The 26,162-nt window shown below is 43.9% G+C and overlaps 1 protein-coding gene across 3 annotated transcripts in view; it reads left to right on the plus strand.

The window, feature by feature from the left end:
* Window positions 1-10,885: 10,885 nt before the first annotated feature.
* LOC309397198 (adhesion G-protein coupled receptor G1-like) overlaps window positions 10,886-26,162 on the plus strand; it is a 71,638-nt gene continuing 56,361 nt past the window's right edge. For 2 of the 3 annotated variants that reach the window (XM_081963022.1, XM_081963026.1), the window contains exon 1: window positions 10,952-10,989. The gene's annotated coding sequence lies outside the window, so the exon portion shown is untranslated. Of the gene's footprint in view, window positions 10,990-26,162 lie in introns of all 3 variants that reach the window. The other variant, XM_081963023.1, reaches the window with a different exon arrangement.

Below are 26,162 nucleotides of genomic sequence, written 5' to 3' on the forward strand. Positions count from 1 at the left end.
GGACAGCGTATAAAGATATTTGGTTTTTTTTATTTGCCAAATACCATTTGCATGACCGTGACTACAAAGCAGCTGGGAAACTTGTAACCCTCTTGCAGGAATATTTACTTAGAACGATTTTTACTTAGAATGAAGTCAAGCTGTGTGGAGTGAGATAATTTTGGAGAAGTATGAATTTAATTGCTGCCTAAAATAACTTTGCCGCCTTCATCTTTTCTTTTAGAGGTATTGTTGATGGATTGATTAATGGTCGTCACGGTGTTGACTCTTGGGATTTTCTCTCTTTCTCTCCTTCCTTCTTTCTTTCTTCCTCTTTCTCTCTCTCTCTTTTCATTCTCTTTCTTTCCTCCTCACCTTCCTTCCTTCCTTCCTTCCTTCCTTCCTTCCTTCCTTCCTTCCTTCCTTCCTTCTCTCTCTCTCTCTCTCTCTCTCTCTCATCTCTTTCTCTCCTCCTCTCCTCTCCTGTCCTGTCCTCTCCTCTCCTTACCTCTATCAATCTGTCAGTTTTTTGAGGTAGACAGACTGCAAATCTTGCACCTTTTAAGCTGCCTCCCCTCAGCCTGCCTTTATTCTTTTTTGCCAGGTGTGGTAATTCTGTTTTTCTTTTTAGGTAAGGCTGTATCTCTGAAATGACGACCCAACAAGGCAGGGGTTTTCCAATCCTTTATCACATCAAGGCATTATGGGAAGATTGTTTCCAAGGTCTTCATCACCGCAGCCCTTCCCAAATGCTGCTCTGTAGGACTTCTGGATATTCGGTAAAACCTTTTGAAAGTTCGTCTACAGGTAGCCCCTCGATTTACAACCGGAACCCAGCCCAGCATTTCTGCTTCTCAGTGAGACATTTGAATTTAGCTCCATTGTACGACCTTATTTGCCACATTTGGTAAATGAATCATTGCTGTTATTAAGTTTGTAACCCGGTTGTTAAGTTAATCCCCCATTGACTTGGCTTGTCAGAGGATTGAAAGACGTGATCGCATGATCCCAAGACACTCAACAGTCATAAATACATGCCAGTTGCTAAGTGTCCTATTTTTGATCACATGACTTTGGGGATGGCGCAATATTCATGTGAAAAATGATCATAAATCACTTTTTCCCCGTGCCGTTGTAACTTTGAAGGTCATTAAATCAATCAACCAACCAACCAACCAATCAATCAGAATAGAACTGGAAGGGACATTGGAAGTCTTCTAGTCCAGCCCCCCTGCTCAAGCAGGATACCCTATACCAGGCTCAGCAAACTGCGGCTCTGGAGCCTCATGTGGCTCTTTCCTCCCTCTGCTGCGGCTCCGTCACTGGGCGGCGCCACAATTTTGAGACGAGCTTCCGGCGGAGGGGGGGGGGGAGAGAAGCAGAGTGCACCAGGAGAAGACTCTATGGCAAGGGGAGGGTTTTCCAGTTGTCTCCACAATTGATAGGGCTTTCGGTTAGGACAGGTAGAGGAAAAAGGACGCCGCGCTAGGAGGAGACTCTATGGTGGGGGGAACCGGACTTCCGGTCGGCTCCAGAACTGAACGGGGGGCTTCCGGTGTTTTCTTTTCTGTGGGAAATGGGTCCAAATGGCTCTTTGAGTGTTTAAGTTTGCCCACCCCTGGCCTATACCAGTGATGGCGAGCCTTTTAGACACTCAACTCAAAGTTGAGTGCACATGCACAAACACATACATGCATGGACACACGCAGGCATGGACATGCGTGCATGCACAGTAGAGGTCCAGCTGACCAGTAGGGGGCTAGGCACCCTAACACCGGCAGCGGGGCAAGAGGTAAGATCTGAATCTATAGCCCCCTACACCATTTCAGGCAAGTGACTGTGCAATCTCTTCTTAAAAACCTCCAGGGATGAAGCACCCACAACTTCTGGTGGCAAGCTGTTCCACTGGTTAATTAGTTCCTGTTATCAATTGAGGGCTTCCTGTATTTTGATCCTACTCCTTCTTCACTCACCTAAAGAAGCAAAATCTACCTCGGCCTCAATGTGGTTACTCAACGTTATAGGTGCATAATTGTACTCCCCTCTGAATCAGTTGGGAATCAGTGGTGCTTAAACAGAATAAAGGAGATAAAGGAAAATAACTGTGTCCTTGCAGGACACGAAAATAATTTTAAGGATTGTTGATCAAGAAGTGGTGGTGGTGGGTTATTGAGGGGAAAGAAAAATGAAAGCGTGTTGATTCTGTCTTTGTCGCATCCTCTTGTTTTGGCTCATGATGCTATTTTCCCAGGCCCAGCTAGATAAATATTATCTTTATGTTTTGCCTGGACTGCAAGTTGTGATTTCATGTCAAGAAGAAGTGGAAGGAAGAAGTAGATAGGCACCGGGCAGAGTAAAATCAACATGTGTTGTTGCATTAGGTACTTGCAAGGACTAGAAACTGTTTTTTTTAAAAAAATGAAATCAGAATCTCTGCATTGATATGGTTTATTATGGTTAAAGAGATCAAACCACGGTCAAAAAAACGGATGGGTTGTTCAGGAAGAACTTAGATTTCGTTCATTCCGTTTCTTTCTTCCTTGAGAAAGAAAGCTCAAAGTTTCTGGAAGTCAGAATGGCTTCGATGAGAAACTTCATTTTTATTCGCCCAACAATTTCCAAGGCTGGGAATGATGGATAACATTTCATTTAGTTCAAAGTTATGATGGCGCTGAAAAAAAGCCACTTACGACCGTTTATCACACTTATGACCGTGGCAGCACCCTCATGGCCATGTGATTAAAATCCAAACGCTTCCCAGCTGACTCATACTTATGACGGTTGCGGTGTCCGTGATCAACTTTTCAAATTCCTGACGAGCAAAGTCAACCGAGAAGCCAGATTCAGTTCACAACTGAGTTCCTAACTTAAACAAATGCAGCGATTCGCTTAATGACTGTGGCAAGGAAGGTTGCAAAAAAGAGCCAAGCTTCACTTCATAAATGCCTCACTTAGCAAGAGGACGACCTGTATGAAGCAGCAGAAAACAGGACAGATTTGTTGAAATGAAGACTACAATCATGTGATAAATTTTGCAGCACTGAAAACATGGCTGTGTTGCCGTGCAAGAGAAATCTCACTGCAAGCACACTGTTGTGACCCAGCTCCCCGAACACAACAAATCCTCTGAAGTTAAATCAATGGTTATTAGAGGTGTTGGCAGCTCCTGCAAAAGTTTCTCTCTCACCGAAGGCTAGCAAGTCTGTCCGGCAGGGAGATGAATAGTTGTCTACCACATCTGTTTATCTCTGCCCCCTGCCTTTTATCCCCAGAGCTAGAGGGGAGCTTCACTAGCAGCGTTGGCTCTTCTGTCCCAAGGACCGGCCCATAGATTTCCACTGCTCTCCTCTCCTCTGCCACATCTATTCATCTCTGCCCCCTGCCTTTAATCCCCAGAGCTAGGGAGGGACTTCGCCAGCAACAGTGGCTCTTTCATCCCAAGGACCAGCTCACAGATTTCCACTGCTCTCCTCTCCTCTGCCTTTTGCGCATCCATGTGTCAGGCACTGGATGTCAGCATTCCAAATATCATCCAAAATTAAATCAGAGTCCAAGGCAGAACTTTCTTCAAATTTCCAATTTATTAAGAGAGACATGTTGGCACATCTGTGGAAAACCCGAATCTGAAATCTTCCGGGGTTTTCCATCCAGATGAAAGTTCATGATCTTGCCCCCACACCCACAAATCCATCACATGGTCCAATCTTCCACTGCCACGCTGACATTTCCACCCATCTAGTTCCGGTTAGGTGCAGAGGTGCAGAGACAAAGGATGACCTTGGGGCTTCTAGAAAGGAATGTTTTATTTTGACAACAACATTCTACTCCTTACTATTCCCCCCCGCCCCCGAATTCCACACTAATGAAACAGCATAGTAAAATAAGAGAGAGTGTGGCAGGCCAAAGATCCTCAAAGGAATATGACTGCAGGCCAGACACTGGACCCAGGTGTTCCTCCTCTTCCTCATCAGCCACCTCCAGACCTGAGGGCTATTTGACTCTCCATCTGAGGGCTGACAGACGGCCCAGGCTCTTCCTCTCTCTCTCCCTCCCTCCTTCCCTCCCTCCCTCCCTCCCTCCCTCCCTCCCTCCCTCCCTCTCTCTCTCTCTCTCTCTCTCTGGCTTTCCCTCTTCCCCCTTGGAGCTCTCAGTTTGCCTTGATACTGACCCTGACTCCCACACCACCACCTCCTCCTCCTCCTCCTCCTCCTCCTCCTATTCGGCTGCTGGAGGGGCCAACTGGAGGATCCAACATGCCACAACACCTACGAAAAATGGTTAGGAACAGAGGCTGTGTGGTTCTTGAAAAGATGAGGTTATGCAGGTGTGCTGAGGAGGCCTGTAAACAATCTAGTGCAGATGTCAATGCCACAGCTGTATACCAGGTGTGAAGCCACTTTGCCAAGGGCCACCACATTCCCATACAAACCAGAGGTGTGATGTAGTGGGGAACCGAGGACACTTGGGATTCTCCCCACCCCCTTTCCCCCCCTTCGGCTTGGAGAATTTTTACAAGGGTACGTTTTTTTTTTTACATTGTTAACCATAATAAGCCTTTTTTTAGATTCACTCTCGAGTTTTCATGTGTTTTTCATGTAAAAGAAATAATATGGCAGGAAACCAATTTTTGCAATTGCAGCTCAGCATCAACTGTTTGTGCGCTTTGGAAAGTCTGCCAAAATGTGGATTCAAGAGCTTTCTTTGCAAATTGCTCCCGCCTGTGATTTCTTTTTTTCTTTTTCCTTCTTAATCCTTGGCGTAGTTTTTCATGGCTTTCATCGCTTGATTCCAGTGATTCCAGTTGCAAATTGGCTTAATCTGGAAGAGCCCTTAAGCGGTCTCGAACTGTGACGGAGTCACCGATTCTCCCTGGCTTCTGTTCTCCTTCCATTTTGCGCATTTTGCAGAGTGTATTTAGCAGTCGGCTGGCCAGAATCTGGAAAATGCGATCCGCACAATCCTTGGGCAGAAGTGAGCATTTGGGGACTGTGGCATTAGCCTCCACCCCCTTACGGTTATCCTGTTGGGGAGATGCCCTTCATGCGCTCCTTCTGTTACAAGACTCAGTGGGATTAGGTTGTGTTGTGTCTTCTGCATTTGCTTCAAGCAGGAATGTCCAACCGTGGCAATTTTAGGAGCCGTGAACTTCAATTCTGAGAATTGGCTGGGGAATTCTGGCAGTTTGAAGTCTGCAGAAGTTGACAAATTTGGACACCCCTGTGCCAAAGGTGTTTTTTTTCCAGCTGTGTCATTGCCAATTTCAAATGCTGGTGCATGCAAGGAAAACCGTGGGTGGGTTTTTATTATCATCTCAGGCTGTCTCAGGTCTCCCACCCCAGTTGTTTTACCACCCATAAGTTCTGATGATAGAGTACACCTTTTATTATAAAGGAGAGTCCTTGCTTTCAACTGTGGTTTAGAATTATTATTTTTTCAAAATCCTTCTTCTTTCCTTCTTTTTTTCATTCTCTCTGCCTCTTCTTTCTTTCTTTCTTTCTTTCTTTCTTTCTCTCTTTCTTTTTCTTTCTCCCTCTTCTTTCTCTCCCTTTTCTTTCTCTTTATTTCTTCCTTTCTTCCTTCCTTTCTTTCTCTTTCTCTTTTTTCAAAATATCTATCATCTATCTTTCTATCTATCTATCTATCTATCTATCTATCTATCTATCTATCATCTATCTCTATCATCTATCTATCTATCTATCTATCTATCTATCTATCATCTATCTATCTATCTATCTATCTATCTATCTATCTATCTATCTCATCTCTCTCATCTATCTATCTATCTATCTATCTATCTATCTATCTATCTATCATCTATCATCTATCTATCTATCTTCTATCTATCTATCTATCTATCTATCTATCATCTATCTATCTATCATCCAACTATCATCTATCTATCATCTATCTATCTATCTATCTATCATCTATCTATCATCTATCTATCAATCATCTATCTATCTATCTATCATCTATCTATCTATCATCTATCTATCTATCATCCAACTATCATCTATCTATCTATCATCTATCTATCTATCTATCTATCTATCTATCTATCTATCATCTATCTATCAATCATCTATCTATCTATCTATCTATCTATCTATCTATCTATCTATCTATCTATCTATCTATCATATATCTATATTTATCTATCATTTATCTATCTATCTATCTATCTATCTATCTATCTATCTATCTATCATCTATCTATCTATCTATCTATCATCTATCTATCTATCTATCTATCTACCTATCTATCTATCTATCTATCATCTATCTATCTACTATCTATCTATCTATCTTCTATCTATCTATCTATCTATCTATCTATCTATATCTATCTATCTATCATCTATCTATCTGTCTATCTATCTATCTATCTATCATCTATCTATCTGTCTGTCTGTCTGTCTGTCTGTCTATCTATCTATCTATCTATCATCTATCTATCTATCATCTATCTGTCTGTCTGTCTGTCTATCTATCTATCTATCTATCTATCTATCATCTATCTATCTATCTATCTATCTATCTATCTATCTATCTATCATCTATCTATCTATCTATCTATCTATCTATCTATCATCTATCTATCTATCTATCTATCTATCTATCTATCTATCTATCTATCATCTATCTATCTACTATCTATCTATCTATCTTCTATCTATCTATCTATCTATCTATCTATCTATCTATCTATATCTATCTATCTATCATCTATCTATCTGTCTATCTATCTATCTATCTATCATCTATCTATCTGTCTGTCTGTCTGTCTGTCTGTCTGTCTGTCTATCTATCTATCTATCTATCATCTATCTATCTATCATCTATCTGTCTGTCTGTCTATCTATCTATCTATCTATCTATCTATCATCTATCTATCTATCTATCTATCTATCTATCTATCTATCATCTATCTATCTTCTATCTATCTATCATCTATCTATCTATCTATCTATCATCTATCTATCTATCTATCTATCTATCATCTATCTATCTATCTATCTATCTATCTATCTATCTATCTATCTATTTATCTATCTATCTATCTATCATCTACCTACCTACCATACCTACCTAGCATATCTATCTATCTATCTATCTATCTATCTATCTATCTATCTATCATCTATCTATCTACTATCTATCTATCTATCTATCTATCTATCATCTATCTATCTTCTATCTATCTATCATCTATCTATCTATCTATCTATCTATCATCTATCTATCTATCTATCTATCTATCTATCATCTATCTATCTATCTATCTATCTATCTATCTATCTATCTATCTATCTATCTATCTATCTATTTATCTATCTATCTATCTATCATCTACCTACCTACCATACCTACCTAGCATATCTATCTATCTATCTATCTATCTATCTATCTATCTATCTATCTATCATCTATCTATCTACTATCTATCTATCTATCTATCTATCTATCATCTATCTATCTTCTATCTATCTATCATCTATCTATCTATCTATCTATCATCTATCTATCTATCTATCTATCTATCATCTATCTATCTATCTATCTATCTATCTATCTATCTATCTATCTATCTATCTATTTATCTATCTATCTATCTATCATCTACCTACCTACCATACCTACCTAGCATATCTATCTATCTATCTATCTATCTATCTATCTATCTATCTATCTATCATCTATCTATCTACTATCTATCTATCTATCTATCTATCATCTATCTATCTTCTATCTATCTATCATCTATCTATCTATCTATCTATCATCTATCTATCTATCTATCTATCTATCTATCATCTATCTATCTATCTATCTATCTATCTATCTATCTATCTATCTATCTATCTATCTATTTATCTATCTATCTATCTATCATCTACCTACCTACCATACCTACCTAGCATATCTATCTATCTATCTATCTATCTATCTATCTATCATCTATCTATCTACTATCTATCTATCTATCTTCTATCTATCTATCTATCTATCTATCTATCTATCTATATCTATCTATCTATCATCTATCTATCTGTCTATCTATCTATCTATCTATCATCTATCTATCTGTCTGTCTGTCTGTCTGTCTGTCTGTCTATCTATCTATCTATCTATCATCTATCTATCTATCATCTATCTGTCTGTCTGTCTATCTATCTATCTATCTATCTATCTATCTATCTATCATCTATCTATCTATCTATCTATCTATCATCTATCTATCTATCTTCTATCTATCTATCTATCTATCTATCTATCTATCTATCTATCTATTTATCTATCATCTATCTGTCTGTCTATCTATCTATCTATCATCTATCTATCTGTCTGTCTGTCTGTCTGTCTATCTATCTATCTATCTATCTATCTATCTATCATCTATCTATCTATCATCTATCTGTCTGTCTGTCTATCTATCTATCTATCTATCATCTATCTATCATCTATCTATCTATCTATCTATCTATCTATCATCTATCATCTATCTATCTTCTATCTATTTATGGTACAGATTCTCCTGCTTTGCAGGGAGTTGAGCTAGAAAACCTCCCACGTCCCTTCCAACTTTTGTTATTCTGTTTTGTTAATCATTTGACTTTTACCCATACCCAGGGTGACACCTAGTACCCAGTCTTTGTGTGAAAAAAGAAAGAAAGAAACCAAATTGTCATTTAAAAATACACTTACATCCACTGTCCAAAGTATTTTTAGCTTTTTAAAAATTAGAATATGCTTTTAGAAAAGGTCACGCTTTTCTAAATTTTGCTTTTGGATTTTCTTTCCTAAAGCAGAGCTAGAAACCTAATTAATATTATTTTTATCCTTATGAACCTCTTTCAGATTTGTCCCTTTTCCGGGTTTTTCAGAGTTATTTATTTATTTTCGTCACCAAGAAAATATGGCCACTGTTCCCACAGGTCACAAAACAGAACATAGCAAAGGGCAATTGGCAACTTGGAGGCAGGCCGGACAGATCAGCTGCTGTATCAGCAAAAACGCCAAAAGAGCTGACAAAACCGTTGCCAGAGCTTGGCTGTAATAATCATTAATTAATTATAATAATAATTAACCTTAACAGGTCTTGTTTTGGCAATTAAGTGCCTTGTGTTTTCTTTGTCCCACTGGCCTGATTCACACAGCATAGAGGATGGGGGTGGGTGGGGAGATTGAGATGTCTATTCCTTCCAACCTGCCAGATGTGTTAGCCAGGGTGTGTGTCTGTGTGTAAGTGTGAGGAGGGCTGCCTCCTACAGCACATCTGGAGGACACAGCTGGGGAGGGTGTCACTCAAGGAGAGAAGCAATGTGGAATGAAGGAGAAGCTTCCTAACAACGGGGACAATAAACCAGTGGAACAGCTGGCCACCAGAAATCATGGGTGCTCCATCACTGGGGGTGTTTAAGAAGAGACTAGACAGTTATTTGTCTGAAATGGCGTAGGTTCTCCTGCTTGAGTAGGGGGCTGGACTAGAAGACCTCCAAGGTTCCTTCCAGGTCTATACTATTCTATTTTAATCAAGGAGAGAAGCAACCAGGAATTTAGGAGAAACTTCCTAATAATGAGGACAATTAACCAGTGGAACAGCTGGCCACCAGAAATCATGTGTGCTCCATCACTGGGGGTGTTTAAGAAGAGACTAGACAGTTATTTATCTGAAATAGTATAGGTTCTCCTGCTTGAGTAGGGGGCTGGACTAGAATATCTCCAAAGTCTCTTCCAACTATATACTGTACTATTTACTATACTATATTATTTATTCTAATCAAGGAGAGAAGATCTCCAGGGTCCCTTCCAGCTCTATACTATTCTACTCTAATCAAAGAGAGAAGCAGCCTGAAATTAAGGAGAAACTTCCTTACAGGGAGGACAATTGGAAGAGCTGGCCTTCAGACATTCTGGGTACTTCATTACTGGAGGCTTTTTTTAAAGAAGAGCCCAGACTCCTCCTAAAAACCTCCAGAGGTGGGGCACCCTCTATTTCTGGGGGGAATATAGACAAAAAGAAACAGAAAATTGAATAATTTGGAAAAGAACGTTAAATCATAGGGTAGGAGTTGAATTAAAAGGCAATGTAAATGTAAAGGTAAAGGTAAGATGAAAATAGATTAAAAATGATGTGCTAAATACAATACAATACAATACAGTAGCAGAGTTGGAAGGGACCTTGGAGGTTTTCTAGTCCAACCCCCTGCCTAGGCAGGAAACCCTATACGGTTTCAGACAAATAGCTATCCAACATCTTCTTAAAGACTTCCAGTGTTGGGGCATTCACAACTTCTGGAGGCAACTTCTGTTCCACTGATTAATTGTTCTAACTGTCAGGAAGTTTCTCCTTCAGCCCAGGTTGCTTCGCTCCTTGAGTGATGCCCTCCCCAGATGCTCCAGGCAGCCCTCTTCTCTCTCTCTCTCTCTCTCTCTCTCTCTCTCTCTCTCTCTCTCTCTCTCTCTCTCACACACACACACACACACACACACACACACAGAGAGACATATCTGGCAGATTGGAAGGAATAGAGATCTCAATCTCCCCCCCCCCTCCTCTATACTGTGCGAATCAGGCCAGTGGAACAAAGAAAACATAAGGCACTTAATTACCAAAACCAGACCTTTTAAGGTTAATTATGATTATTATTATTTGATTAGAATAGACTAGTATAGAGCTGGAAGGGACCTTGGAGGTCGTCTAGTCCAGCCCCCTGCTCTAGCAGGAGACTCGTTTCAGATAAGAGACGGTCTACAGGTACTTATCTGAAACGGTGTAGGGTCTACTGCTTGAGCAGGGGGGCTGGACTAGACGACCTCCAAGGTCCCCTCCAGCTCTATCCTGACTGATTGGGTGGGGGAGCGAAGCCGCAGCCCGCCCTCGACTCCGCCTCCGCCTCGCCTTGCCCAGCCGGACGGGCGAGCAACGAGCAGCGAGCAGCGCCGCCGCCCCTGCAGAACCGAGCCCGAGCCGAGCCGAGCGCCAGACGGAGCGCTTCTCCAGCGAAGGTAAGGACTCCCCCGTCGCTCCGTCCCTCCCGAAGGGGGTCTTCGGAGCTCAGGAGGACGGTGCTGGCCTCCCGCGGGAGGGTGCTGAACCCGGGCGGGGAGGATCGAAGGGACTGGGACGACGCCGCTCGCAGGCAAAAGGGATTCGCCAGCCCGGGGGACTCGCTACTCCCTCCGCCGACCCCCTCGAGCTTCTCTCCGGGGGCGGTGGACTACAAAACCCCTCCGGCGCCCCCCAGTCTGGACTGCAATACCCCTCGGTCGTCCCCAATCTGGACTGCAAGACCCCCTCGGTAGCCCCCAGCCTGGACTACAAAACCCCTCGGGCGCCCCCAACCTGGACTACAAAGCCCCTCGGGCGCCCCCAACCTGGACTACAAAACCCCTCGGTAGCCCCCAGCCTGGACTACAATCCCTCCTCGGTCGCGGCGTGCAGCGCTCTTGCAAGCACCTGCCGGAGACGGGCTGGGGCCTCGGATTCGGGCTATTTGCTGGCTTTTGCCTGGTTCTACTCTGCACCTCGCTGGTGCCAGTTCAACCGGTGCAGCGGGGAGCGACTACTAGGCGGATCGGAGTCGTTTCTCTCTTCCTCCCCCCCCACCGCTTTTCCCCCCATTCTGGGCTGGTTGGAAAGGGGGAGGGGGGGAAAACCAGAAAACCAAACCTAATTGGCTGTCTGAAGGGGGGGGGTGCTGGAAGACCCCACCTTTCTCTCGTGTTTCTGCTGTTGTTGTGGCGGTTGAGAAACGCTCTTCGCTTCTTTTTTGGGGGGGTGGGGAGCGAAGAGTCGCTCCTGGGAGCTTGCAACAATAGGGATCCCAGCTTACCACACCCGCCTCCCTCCACGGGTTCCCTCCGCCCCCGGATTTTGAAAAATGCACCAGGGCTGGCGAGAATTCCCACTTGCCTCATAAAGGAAGGTTTCTGCAGCTGAGGTCTGAGGTGGGGAGGGGGGGGGTCTTCAGTCTACTGGGCCTTTTGCCCATTTGTGTCGCTTTGGAAGGAGACAAGGGTGAAGAGTCTGAGATACCTGTGGTGATGTTTCTCACTCTGGCTTTCTCCAGATGTGCTGGAAGTACCGTTCCCAAAGCTCCATACGATTTGGAGATTCTGTGGAAACATCTGGCAGCTGCCCTTGGTGCACCTGAGGAAAATGAGCAGGGAGATGGACTAATTGGACTAAGGTCCCTTCCAGTTCCTGTTCTGTTCTACTCTACTCTACTCTACTCTTCATTCCAATATTCTCTTCCCTTCCCTTCCATTGCTTTGTTCTGTTCTGTTCTGTTCTATTCTATTCTTCATTCCAATATTCTCTTCTCTTCCAGTTCAATAATATTCTATCCTAATTTTCTATTCTATTCTATTCTATTCTATTCTATTCTATTCTATTCCATTCCATTCCATTCCATTCCATTCCATTCCTATTCCTATTCCTATTCCTATTCCTATTCCTATTCCTATTCCTAGTCTAGTCTAGCCTAAAAACCAGTTGATCCAATTCTCTCTCGCCTAGAACATTAAATGCAGATTGTGTGTGCAGGGGCTCAAGAGTATGGCAAATGAATTTGAATAAAGTTCTAAAAATGCAGATTTATCTCCCCAATTTGGAGACATATATTTGCTTTAGACTGACAGTCTCTCCTAAGTCACTATTTGTATTCTTTTATGCATCTAGAAGATTTGGGGCACTGATAACATGGATTTGGGACTTTTCATGGCCTACACACACATATACCTCATGTTATGGAAGAAAATGTTAAAATCCAGATGAGATGTGGAGATATCTGACCTTGACTGAGAATTACTTACGCCAGTTTCAGGAAGTAATAATAATTTAGATAGCTAAGGATGAGGAAGAGCTTCCTCCATCCTCCACTGCAGTTCTCCATTTATTATCTTAGTGAAGTTTCATAACTGAAAAGAGAACACAAAATTACAGGGTTGGAAGGGACCTTAGAGGTCTTCTAATCTGACCCGCTGCTTAAGCAGGAGACCGTATACCTTTTCTGGAAAAATGGCTGTCCAATCTCTTAAAAACCTCCAGCAATGAAGCACCTACAACTTCTGCAGGCAAATCGTTCCACTGGTTAATTCTTCTCACTGTCAGAAAATTTGTCTTTTAGTTTTAGGTTGGATCTCTCATGAATGATGATCTTCCACCTATAGTTTCTTGCCCTGGTCCTGCCCTCAGGTGCTTCGGAGAATAGTTCAACTCCTTCTTCCTGAGGACAGCCCCTCAAGTACTGGAAGACAGCTATTAAGAGCGCCTCTAATGCTTCTTTTCCTTTAGACCAGGGGTGTCCAAACTTGGGAACTTTAAGACTTGTGGACTTCAACTCCCAGAATGCTGGCTGGGGAATTCCAGGAGTTGAAGTCCATAAGTCTTAAAGTTCCCAAGTTTGGACACCCCTGCTTTAGACTAAACATATCTAGTTCCCTTAATTGTTAGCCTCCATATCTCTTATCCTCTTTGCGACTTTTGTCTAAACCTTTCTAGGTTCTCAGTAATATACAGTATACAGGTAAGCCTCAATTTACAACCACAATTGAGCCCGTTTATGTTGCTGAGTGAGAAATTTGTTAAGTGAATTTTGCTCCATTTTACAACTTTTCTTGCCACATTCCTCACAGTAAGGACAATTAACCAGTGGAACAGCTTGCCTCCAGAAATCGTGGCCACTCCCATCACTGGATGTTTTTAGGAAGACGGTCACTTACCCGAAATAGTATAGGTTCTCCTGCTTGAGCAGGGGGCTGGACTAGGAGACCTCCAAGGTCCCTTCCAGCTCATTCATTCATTCTAAATTTTTTAAGTGAATCACTGCAGTTGTTAAATAAGTAACACCGTTGCTAAATGAAACTGACTTCCCCACTGACTTTGCTTGATAGGACGTCGCAAAAGGGGACACTGTAATTGCCATAAATGTGAGTCAGTTGTGAAGCATCCGAATATAAACCACGCAACTCTGGGGATGCTGCCACGCTCATAAGTGTGAAAAACGGTCACCAGTCACTTTTTTTCAGTGCAGTTGTAACTTTGAATGGCCACTAAGTGAAGTAGTTGTAAGTCGAGGACCACCTATGCTTGCTGGGAAAAATCATTTGGGGTAAAAAGTGTGTTTTTTGCAGCTTCTCCTGTCCTTTTTATTGGGACTGATCGCAGCCAAATTAAATTTTTCCATTCTCAGATCGAGGCATTTATGTAAAAACTATTTTATGAAAATCCCAAAGATGCTTTTTCAGGAGGCAACTGGACTTTTTTGTTTTTTATTTTGAACGCTTCTCCTCCAAGAAGCTTCTTCAGCTCTGACTGGATGGTGGGGAATGGAAGGATTTATATTCCTTGCAGACAGCTGGTCATTTGCATCCTTTTAGAGGGTTGTTGAGGCCACTTGGAAATTTATCTGTGCCCTCAGGGTCACCTGAGTGGTGCAAATGGTTCCTGTAGTCTGCAGTTTTTTCCTCTGGAAATTCATTCCTACTCCCACACCATTCCAAGGGTCTTCATCCCAAATTGTATAGCTAAAAGTCCGGAGAGATTCTCAGTCATCCAGGTTATGGTTGTCCCAAAGGTATTTTTTCAGGAAGCAACTGGACTTTCTTGGGTTTTTTTTTCCTTTTGAAGATGTTTCACTTCTCATCCAAGCAGCTTCTTCACTTCTGACAGGAAAGTGGGGGACGGAATGATTTATATTCCTTGCAGACAGCTGGTCATTTGAAAAATGACCTGTCAGAGCTGAAGAAGCTTCTTGGATGAGAAGCAAAACGTCTTCGAAAGAAAAAAAACACCAGTTACCTCCTGAAAAAGCACCTTTTGGGACAACCATGACCTGTATGACTGAGAATCGCTACAGACTATTTTATGGAAGCGTGGGCAGCAGATTCATTGAGATCAAGCTGGGTGTGAAATATAGGCCATAGTTACAACTAAACTTGCACAGGTTTTTCAGTTAACACACCTCTTGTGTGGAAATCTTGGAGTCACCCAGAATCATCGTGAGTCAAGAGGCTTACAAAAGTAGTAAATTATTGCCATTAAATTATGATTCAATCTTTGGAAGAGCTTTATGGCTCCCCCCCCTTAAGAAAGTGTTGGAAAAAAATGTCCTTCTGGGTTCAGTTCCAAGTGGGGGAAAAAGACACTGGAAACATGGAGGCTGCTTGGAAAGATGGTTTAATGGTGGACAGGACCCCATGGCTTGAGTTCCCGAGCAGAAAAGGGCCGGGATGCTGAGCGTCCCTGGGTTTTATGCCCTCTTTGAGTCCCCACCTCTCTGTTTCCTGTTCCTGTGTAAAAAATGTATTCTGATTGGTTGTCAGACTCCCAGGTGGGGTGGGGGTTGTTAGTTAACTTTGTAGGTTGTGTGCTAAGTTTGGTTGAAACTTGGAGGGTGATGCAATGAAGGGCAATGAGATGGGGTAGATATTGGTTATGTAGAATAGGCTGGATCAGGCCTTGATGGACCATTGACAAAAGTGGGGGGGGGCTATTAAGAGTGAGTCTGTTTCCTGTTTAAGAACATGTTTCTCTGGCTCAGGCCTTAATGGTCCATTGATAGAGGTGGTGGGGAGCAGATTTTCTGCCTCTCTGAGTTTCTACTTCTCTTTTTCGGGGAAACATTCCGCCTTTTTAATATTTCCTAAAATATTTCATTTTCTAGGAGAGGGGTGGTTTTTAACTTCCTACAAAAGTTCAAAGCATCCTTAAAGATCCATCTCATCCTGGGCACCCTTTTTTTTGAACTATTACCATCTGGCAGACGGTACAGGACAATAAAAACAAGGACAAAGGCTGAAAAACAGCTTCTATCCCAGGGCAGTAATTCTACTGAATAGTGCTGGGAGGGCGAACTTATGGCAAATGGAGCCATTTGTCAGGGCACGCAAGGCGTTGCCCTGGCCAGCTGACTTCAGCCTTATTTTGAGGCCATTTTTCGCCCTCCCGAGGCTCCAAAGGCTTTATAGGAGCCTGGGGAGGGCGAAAACAGCCTCCCCTGATCCCCCCGGAAGCCCTCCGGAGGCTTCAGGAGCTTCACTGAAGCCTCCGGAGCGCAAAACCGGCCCTTCGGGCGAACTGGAAGTTCAGGAATGTACTTCCGGTTTGCTTGTAGGGCCGGTTTTAGCCCTCCGGAACCTTCAGGAGGCTTCCCTGAAGGCTCCGGAGGGCAAAAAAAGACCCTACGAGCAAACCGGAAGTCCGTTCCCGAACGGTTTGCTCTCTTTTGTCCAACCCACCTCACAGGGTTGTTGTGGGGAAAACAGGAGGAGGAAGAAGAATGTTGGATGTCTTCGCATCCTTGAGTTATTTGTAAATAATAAAAGCAGGATGCAAATAACTAATAACAAAAAAGGCAAATAATTTAGCGCATCAATTTGTTATTGGAGAATGGGGGAAAAAAATAACAGCAACAAACTTAATTAAAAGTTTTCTGCAGTGGGATATTTATATTCCACTGCATTCAGTAGTATTGTTCCAAAGAGGCCTTCAAATGGCCACCCCAAAACTCCAGTTGGGCTTCTGAGCAAAGTTGCTTTCCAAGACCTGTCCTCATGAAGGACGGTTGCAGCAACTGGCTATGTCTGGTTTAATGAAAAGAAGGACTAGGGGTGATGGGAAGCAGTCTTCCAATATTTGATGGGCTGCCACAAAGAAGAGGAGAAGCAATTTGGAACTGGGGAGAAATTTCCTGACAGCAAAACAATAAACCAGCGGAACAGCTTCCAACTCTGTTAATCTATGAAATCTGTAGTGGGTGCTCCAAACACTGGAAGTTTTCAAGAAGAGATTGGACAACTATTTTGTCTGAAATGGTCCAGGGTTTCCTGCCTGAGCAGGGGGATGGACTAGAAGGCCTCCAAGGTTCCTTCCAGCTCTGATGACTCAGAAGCTGCTTGCTTGCATGTCCTTCGCTCTGAAGAGGAAGGGGTTAAGCCGCCCTCCATCTGTTTGATTGCTTGGCTGGAATTCAGCCCCTTTTTCATTCAAAACACACACACACACACACATGGAGGGGGGGGAAGCGCATAAAAGCCTCTTGGGCTAATCAGGAGTGCGTGATCGCTCTTAGTTCAGCCAGTTGGCAGAGTGGGAAAATTCTGCTTTCTTTTTTCCTTCTTCTCCTACCAGATCAAATTCATTTTGAGATGATAAACAATTTGCCTGAGCAACATTTTTTGAAGCTGACGGCGGGTTTTCCGGGACAGGTGGTCCTTGACTTACGACCCCAATTGAGCCCCAAATTGCAGTGGCTAAGCGAGACGCTTGTGAATCCCTGCAGTTGTTAAGTTAGTCACATGGTTGTGAAGGGAATCTGGCTTCCCCATTGACTTCCCTGGTCAGAAAGTCGCAAAAAAGGATCGGGTGACCCCGGGACACTGCGACCGTCATAAATACGAACCAGATGCTAAGTGTCTACATTTTTATCACATGACTGTGGGAAAGTTGCAATGGTCATAAGTGTAAAAACAGTCATAAGTCACTTTTTTCAGTACCATTGTAATTTTGAACGGTCACTAACAAACTGTTGTAAGTCAAGCACTATCTATACTATGAGCCGCGGTGGTGCAGTGGTTAGAACGCAGTACTTTAGGCTACTTCTGCTGACCGCTGGCTGCCTGTAATTTGGCAGATTGAATCTGACCAGGCTCAAGGTTGACTCAGACTTCCATCCTTCCAAGGTCGGTAAAATGAGGACCCAGATGGTTGGGGGCAAATAGGCTGACTCTGTAAACCGCTTAGAGAGGCTTTAAAGCACTGTGAAGCAGTATATAAGTCTAAGTGCTATTCCTTCCTTCCTTCCTTCCTTCCTTCCTTCCTTCCTTCCTTCCTTCCTTCCTTCCTTCCTTCCTTCCTCCCTCCCTCCCTCCCTCCCTCCCTCCCTCCCTTCTGTTAGAATGCAGTATTGCGGGCTAACTCTGCCCACTGCCAGGAGTTCGAATCTCACCAGGCTCAAGATTGAAGGTGGCAAGGGAACCAGTTTGTGGGCATGGCAGGCCTGGGTCATTGCAGGTTCTGTGACCCAGGCCTGAATTCCACTATCAGTTCAGCTGAACTGGGAGCAACCCACTCTGGCTCAAGGTTGGCTCAGCCTTCCATCCTTTCGAGGTGGGTAAAATGAGGGCCCAGATTGTTTGGGGCAAATAGGCTGTAAAAACACTGAAGCAGTATATAAAGTGCTATTGCTATCTTCCTTCCTTCCTTCCTTCCTTCCTTCCTTCCTTCCTTCCTTCCTTCCTTCCTTCCTTCCTTCCTTCCTTCCTTCCTTCCTTCCTTCCTTCCTTCCTTCCTTCCTTCCTGTTAGAATGCAGTATTGCAGGCGAACTCTGCCCACTGCCAGGAGTTCGATTCTCAGTGGCTCAAGAGGTTGACTCAGCCTTCCATCCTTCTAAGGTGGGTAAAATGAGGACCCAGAGGCTGACTCTGTAAACCGCTTAGAGAGGCCTGTAAAGTGGTATATAAGTCTAAGTGCCATTGCTATACTTCCCAGAGTTGAATTAGGACTAAAGTGAGCCAGCCCCTCTCTATAGCCTTCTTGGTTTCTCTTCAGGGTGGGGCAGGAGGGGGGGTTGGGCTCTTACAGTCATACTGTTTCTGTAATGGGGATGGGGGAGTCTTGTTGTCCTGGTGAAACTGCAGAAGGATTTCTTGATATCCCACCTTGGAGAAAGTCAGGGAAATTATCCAGGCAATTTTCTGGAAATTCCTCCAGGGGTTGGATGGGGTGGGGGGCAGAGAAACCATCAACTCAATTCAATGAAAGGAAGGATATTGGCAAAAGATGCTGAAATACAGAGTATAGGAAGACACTTGTGAGATCAGATCAAAAGCCAGTCTCATCTCAGGGCCTCTGGGAAGCCTCTTTCTTATGCAGCTGTCCATCCATGGGTTATGTACGTGGGTGTGTGTTTGTGTGTCTGTGTGAGAAAAGAGAAGGTGGTGTCCACGTTTGACTAAAGCCCTCGAAGCTGGTGCCAAAAGTCTGAACTTCTGAACCTACAAACAGCCAAGAGTTGGCCTATCCTGCAAAAGTTGGTAAGCTTCATGGAAAACCCAAGAAATTAGACTGCATCAGAAAAGAAAGTCCGACTTCCATATTAATTAATCTGAATTAATTATGGTAGGTTGGTGGAAGGTTTTCCAATGATGGGCAAATAGGAATGGCCAGTGTTGAAGTAACCAGAGTTTGAGAGGACTGAGTCTTCAGTGGATGGAGTAATGACTGGTGGAGCTGTGCCACGTACGAAGTAATGAAATTTAAGAATACCTTCATGGTCTGCTGAAAGTTTTCATTCCCACCCCCTTTTAAACTCTGCTCAGTTTAACGTAAGGAATTAGGCTACTGTTTCTATGTGTTTCTGCTCGGATGCCAGGTTTTCACCCTTTGTGGTCAGAAGGTTCTACAGAAGGAGAAGGCACTGCCCAAGCAAGGTCATGAAACATCCAGAAGTGTGTGCGTTTGTTGCTGGAGACATATCTGCCCTAAATTGCAGTCTTAGATTAGAATGTGGGAGTTTGCAAAGCTGCTTCTAGAAGGATCCGTGATGTTGCCTTTTGCGGGACCTTTCTATTCCAGCCCTTGAAGGACTTATATACTCCAACTCTTGAGGGACTTATCTACTCCAGCTCTTGAGGGACCTCTCTACTCTAGCACTTGAGGGACCCTCTCTATTTCAGCTCCTGAGGGACCTCTCAACTCCAGCTCTTGAGGGACCTCTCTACTCCAGCACTTGAGGGACCCTCTCTATTTCACCTCCTGAGGGACCTCTCTACTCCAGCTCTTGAGGGACCTCTCTACTCCGGCTCTTGAGGGACCTCTCTACTCTAGCACTTGAGGGACCCTCTCTATTTCACCTCCTAAGGGACCTCTCTACTCCAGCTCTTGAGGGACCTCTCTACTCCGGCTCTTGAGGGACCTCTCTACTCTAGCACTTGAGGGACCCTCTCTATTTCAGCTCCTGAGGGACACCTCTTCTCCAGCTCTTGAGGGACTCTCTCTATTTCAGCTCCTGAGGGACACCTCTACTCCAGCTCTTGAGGGACCTCTCTACTCCAACTCTCAAGGAATACCTCTACTCTAGCACTTGAGGGACCCTCTTTATTTCAGCTCCTGAAGGACATCTCTACTCCAGTTGTTGAGGGATACCTCCACCCCAGCTCTTGAGGGACTTCTTTACTCCAGCTCTTGAGGGACCCTCTCTATTACAGCTCCTGGGGGACTCTCTCTACTTTCTAGCTCTCGAGGGACACCACTACTCCAGCTCTTGAGGGACCTCCCTCGCTGGCGTGCCTTAGCTTAGCCTGGTTTTTCACTAGAAAGGTGATGAGGAAGACAATACACTAATCTTCTCCATAGGAGCTATTATGCTTTCTCATTCATTGCCATCCCCAGCCCGTAGTGCGTCTTGCCAATTGAAGCCTTGCCTGGTTTCAACAGCTGATGCTAGTCAGGAAAGTGCCAGGTGCTTTGCCTGTTCGAAACCAAGGCATGAGATCATCCCTGCTCCCACACAACACCCTAAAGAAAAAGTTCTTGAAATTCTGGTTTAGCAAGTAAACGTTGCTTTAGGGGAGAGGTACCTTTTCCCCAATAAAATCATGACTCTAGTAATGCCTTTTCTTTTAACGTTTCGTTAAAAGGTTAAAAAAAAAAGCTTTTATTGTAATGTGTTCATTGGAAAACATGCTACCAGCTTCCTTGTTTTTCAACAGCCATCAACTAAAAAGGCTTTCCTTCCAGGATGTCTCCTTCTTTTAGGATACGTAGCAGAGAGCACTGCCTTGTCAAGGAAATCAATCAATCAATCAATCAATCAATCAATCAATCAGAACAGAGTTGGAAGGGACCTTGGTCTCCTAGTCCAACCCCCTATACCAGCGATGGCGAATCTTTTTTGGCTCGCGTGCCATAAGTGGGGGGAGCGCAGGGGGGTCGTGTGCAGGCGTGCCGCACCCATAATGCAATGTGCGACTCCCCCAGTGCGCATACGCACACTACAGGCACGATCCCCCCATTTTTGCATGCTTTTTTAGCCCTCCCCAGGCTCCAGAGGCTTTATAGGAGCATGGGGAGGGTGAAAACAGCCTCCCCCGCCCCCCGGAAGCCCTCCAGTGGCTTCAGGGACCTTCAGGACGCTTCCCTGAAGCCTTAGGAGCGCTCAAAACGACCTCCAAGCAAACCGGAAGTCTGTTCCCGAACTTCCGGTTTGCCAGTAGGGGCGTTTTTTTGCGCTCCGGAGGCTTCAGAGAAGCTCATGAAGCCTCCGGAGGGGGCGGGGGAGGCTCTTTTCACCCTCCCCAGGCTCCTATAAAGGGTCTGGAGCCTGGGGAGGGTGAAAAATGGCTTTAAAAAAGGGTGAACTCAGCTGGCCAGCGCGCGCATGTGCTCTGGCCAGCTGACAGAGCAGCGCCTCGCGTGCCCTGACAAATGGCTCCGCGTGCCACCTGTGGCACGCGTGCCATAGGTTCGCCATCACTGCCCTATACAATTTCAGACAAGTGGCTGTCCAGAGACTTCTTAAAAATCTCCAGTGTTGAATAAACGACAGAGAAGAATCCGAGTACGATTCAGTATGGAATTTATGGCACAAATGGCTAGAGGAAAGATGCAAAGAATAAGAAAGCCATAAAGGGAGGAAAAAAGATTAAGGAATTAGAAAATAAACACAAAACCTCAGAATTAACAAGAAGGGGAAAAATGTAAGATAGACTCTATAAAATAGTACGGAATAAGAAATATAAGAGAAATATATGTATATAGAAGGATGTGGGATGAATTGTATGGAATTAATAGTAAATGAAAAATATATAAAAATGGACATATATAAACATAGATATATGTATATGAAGGTATATATGTACAGATAAAAGGAGTATAATGGATTTTTTTAAAGATGTAGAAATGTTGCAAAGATGATATGAATGTTCAATAAAACTAAGAGTTTAAACGAAATCTCCAGTGTTAAGAGCACCCACCACTTCTGGTGGCAAGTTGTTCCACTGGTTAATTGTCCTCCCTGTGAGGAAGTTTCTCCTTAATTCCAGGTTGCTTCTCTCCTTGATTAGTTTCCATCCATTGTTTCTTGTCTTTCCTTCTGGTGCTTTGGAAAACAAATTGACCCCCTCCTCTTTGTGGCAGCCCCTCAAATACTGGAATCCTGTTATCATGTCACCCCTGGTCCTTCTTTTCTCTAGACTCGCCTTACTCAAATAAAGATATTCTGAATTTGATTTTAAAGACACTCTTCCTGCTCTTTTTTTCTCTCAGATGCCAGGGACGGCTCCTTGTTTGGGCTCAGAGTTCAGTTTTGTGCTTTTCCTCAGCACCTTCAACTTCCTGTTGGAGTCTCACTGCCCCACGTGCGCACCTCCTCCTCCTCCTCCCTCCTCTTCCTCTTCACTCCCCAAAAGCTCTTCTCCTTACAGGAGCTTAGCGGGAGCCGTGTAAAAGGGATGGGAGGAAATATATATTATTATATATTATTTCATGATGAGAGGTGAGGCTCTGCCTCCCTTGACCGCACGTCCCTGCTACAGGCCAGGGGTGTCAAGCTCAATTTCATTGAGGGCAGGGGTGGGTTCCGGAAGGCACTACTGCTGGTTGGCTTGTGGGCGTGTTGAACCAGCAGCCACCCGAACCGCTTCCCCGGTTGGCGCCATGGTGGCGCCATCTTGTTTTTTTTAGTTCTGCGCAAGCACAGAACAATTTCTATTGAACTGTGCATGCCCAGCATGTATCCACCACAAACAGCGTGCATCCGGCGTGCGCACATGAGCAAACCTGTGGCGCCACTCGGAGAACCGGTTTGGGGGCGTGGCAGGCCTGGCTCGCTGCCGGTTTCAGCAACCCAGGCCCCCAAACCACTACTGGTTCGGCCGAACTGGTCCGAACCTGTAGGAACCCACCTCTGATTGAGAGCCACATCAGGGTTGTGTTTGACCTTGGGGGGAGGGGGCAGAGTGGGTGTGGTCAGGGTGGGCATGACCAGCTCAACATCACTCGTGTCGAGGGCGCCTGTGGTGGCCTGAGTGCTCTGCCAGCCAAAACGGGCTCCCGGGTTCCGTTTCCAGCTGTGATGGCCTCCTGCTGCAACCCTCTGCCAGTAAAAATGGAGTTCAGTGGGGCTGTGTGTGGCCCTCGCGACCTCTGTTTGTGCTGGCAGAGGCACCATGAGCCAGTCATTTGCTATTTCCAGGGTGGCCAGATCTAAGCATCCCCAGGCCTTCAATACAATACAATACAATAGCAGATTTGGAAGGGACCTTGAAGGTCTTCTAGTCCAACTCCCTGCCTAGGCAGGAAACCCTATACCGTTTCAGACAAATGACTATCCAACATCTTCTTAAAGACTTCCAGTGTTGGGGCATTCACAACTTCTGGAGGCAACTTCTGTTCTACTGATTAATTGTTCACACTGTCAGGAAGTTTCTCCTCAGTTCTAAGTTGCTTCTCTCCTTGATTAGTTTCCACCCATTGCTTCTTGTTCTACCCTCAGGTGCCTTGGAGAATAGTTTGACTCCCTCTTCTTTCTGGCAACCCCTGAGATATTGGAAGGCTGCTATCATGTCTCCCCTAGTCCTTCTTTCTCTTAAGCTAAACATACCCAGTTCCTGCAACCGTTCTTCATATGTTTTAGTCTCCAGTCCCCTAATCCTCTTTGTTGCTCTTCTCTGCACTCTTTCTAGAGTCTCCACATCTTTTCTACATCGTGGTGACCAAAACTGAATGCAGGATTCCAAGTGTGGCCTTACCAAGGCCTTATAAAGTGGTATTAACACTTCACCTGATCTTGATTCTATCCCTTTGTTTATGTAGTTTGATACCCTTTCTATAAGACATATCAAAGTTACAGGTTCAAGCATATATTACCAATAAAATTCCAAACAAACCATTTAAAACGAGAGTAGGCCAAAATACAAGAGTTATAGGATAAAATACAATAATGTAATACATAAACATGTAAAATAGTATAAAGTAGCATAAAATTATATTTCTGTAGTGGAGTTCCTGAGAGACTAAGAAAAAATTGCTGAAAGGAAGAGAGAAGGAATTTACTAGTAGAATAGAATGAAATACGGCAATAGTGCCAATGGTATATAGCTAATACGATGCGAGGGAGATTAATATTATTAATTGTGGATAATCAATGAAGTGAAATGTTTACCATACAAAATTAAATTTGAGGATGTACGTTATCGATAGTAAGATAGAATAACAGATGGAAATGAAATGTTAAATCTTAGCTTGGAGGATTAACTAGGAGGGGTAACTAATGTTATTGTTTATATATTAAGAAGGAATTCAAGTTGGAAAATAGGGAAAGAAACGAAGACGGCTGAAATTTGAAATGGAAATATGATGTAAAATGAACTACGCTTAAGAGAAAATGTGAAGGGGGAAAAGGCAACACTTTGTTTATAAAAGAAGTTAAAATATGCAACAAAAAAACCCTTGTTTCAAATATATATATATTTCTGTATTGCCCCTGCAATCTACCCCCATCAGGCCACCAATGCCGATCTCATTCGGACCGTTTTAGTCAGAAATTGTGCTGTATAAAATGTCTTTTTTCAGCTTCTGGCCACCCATGAGGCTGTTATTTTCCTATGGGCCTCCCATTGGGCACTGGCCCATATGTTTAATATGTGGATCAAAGTACTTATTTAATATTCAGGCGCTTTGGACCACATGAGGGGCTTTTTCCCCCCCTCACAGAATGCAAATGATCTGCCCCCTCCCTCCCCCCCCGGTTTTAATTTTAGGGCAAATCGAAACGGAGGAAAATTAATTTGTCAGAGATGCGCTGGAAGACGGAGACTTAATAGAGAAGAGACTGGAATAAAAGGGGGGCAGTGTAGACAGAATGCGAAGTAATAATAATAATGATGATGATGAAAAAAAGGAAAGGTGAAAGGATTTCCTCGCTGGCTTCTGTGCGGTGGTGAATGGGATCGGCTGGTTGGCCTTGGCAACTGAAAGTGCCCCTTTGTCTCTCCAGGCGGAGGTAGGCAAGAGGGGAGATTAGTCAGCTCCAAACAAAGAATTAATTCACAGCCCGTCTGGGGAGGATTCCTGGGAAGGAAGTCACAAAGGTTGCTTTGAATTGAAAAGACATTGCAGCCCCGGGAGAGAGTTGCATCTCTGTCTCTCAATAGCAAAAGCACTTAGACTTACAGACAGCTTTTACAACCCCCTCTAAGTGGTTTACAGAGTCAGCCTTATTTGCCCCCCAAAATCTGGGTCCTTGTTTTACCCACCTCGGAAGGACGGAAGGCTGAGTCCACCTTGAGCATGGTGAGATTTGAACTATTGGCAGTGGGTAGAGTGAGCCTGCAATACTGCATTCTAATCATTGTGCAGAGGAAGGAAGAGAAGGGAATGAATGAATGAATGAAGGAAGGAAGGAAGGAAGGAAGGAAGGAAGGAAGGAAGGAAGGAAGGAAGGAAAATAGCAATAGCACTTAGACTTTTATACCGCTTTATAGTGATTTGCACCCCTCTCTAAGTGGTTTACAGAGTCAGCCTCTTTCCCCAACAATCTGGATCCTCAAATGGGGGAGTTTCTCCCTGGGGGTTGAGGGCAGACCCCCCCTCATCCCTCATTGCCCCTCTTTGCATTCTGTTCTCCACCCACCCATCTTTTGGGTTATCCTTTATTATGCATTTATTCTCATGGTCTTCCTTTCTCATCATTTACTTTATTGTTTTGTTATTTTCAAGAATAGATATAGCACAGCCATTTAGAACATAGGGCCATAGAGTTATAGGGCTGGAAGGGGACCTCAGAGGTCTTCTAGTCCAACCCCTCTGCTCAAGGCAGGAGACCTTAGTCAAATGATTGTCCGGTCTGTATTCGAAAAACTCCAGGGATAGAAATCCCAAGGGTGCTTTTTCAAGAGGCAACTGAACTTTCCGTTTTTTTCTTTGAAAATGTTTCACTTCTTTGATGAGAAGCGAAACATTTTCAAAGAAAAACCAGAAAGTCCAGTTGCCTCTTGAAAAAGCACCTTTGGGTCAACCATGACCTGGAGGACAGAGACTCTCCATAGACATCCAGGGGTAATAACACCCACAACTCCGGGAGGCGAGCTATTTATCCCATCGATTAATTGTTTTCAGTGTCAGAAAAAAATCTCCTTACTTCTAGACTGGATCTCTCTTTAAGAAGTTTCCACC

This window comes from Natrix helvetica, assembly GCF_964273705.1.
Source record: "Natrix helvetica genome assembly, chromosome: 10".
NCBI classification, from domain to species: Eukaryota; Metazoa; Chordata; class Lepidosauria; order Squamata; family Natricidae; genus Natrix; species Natrix helvetica.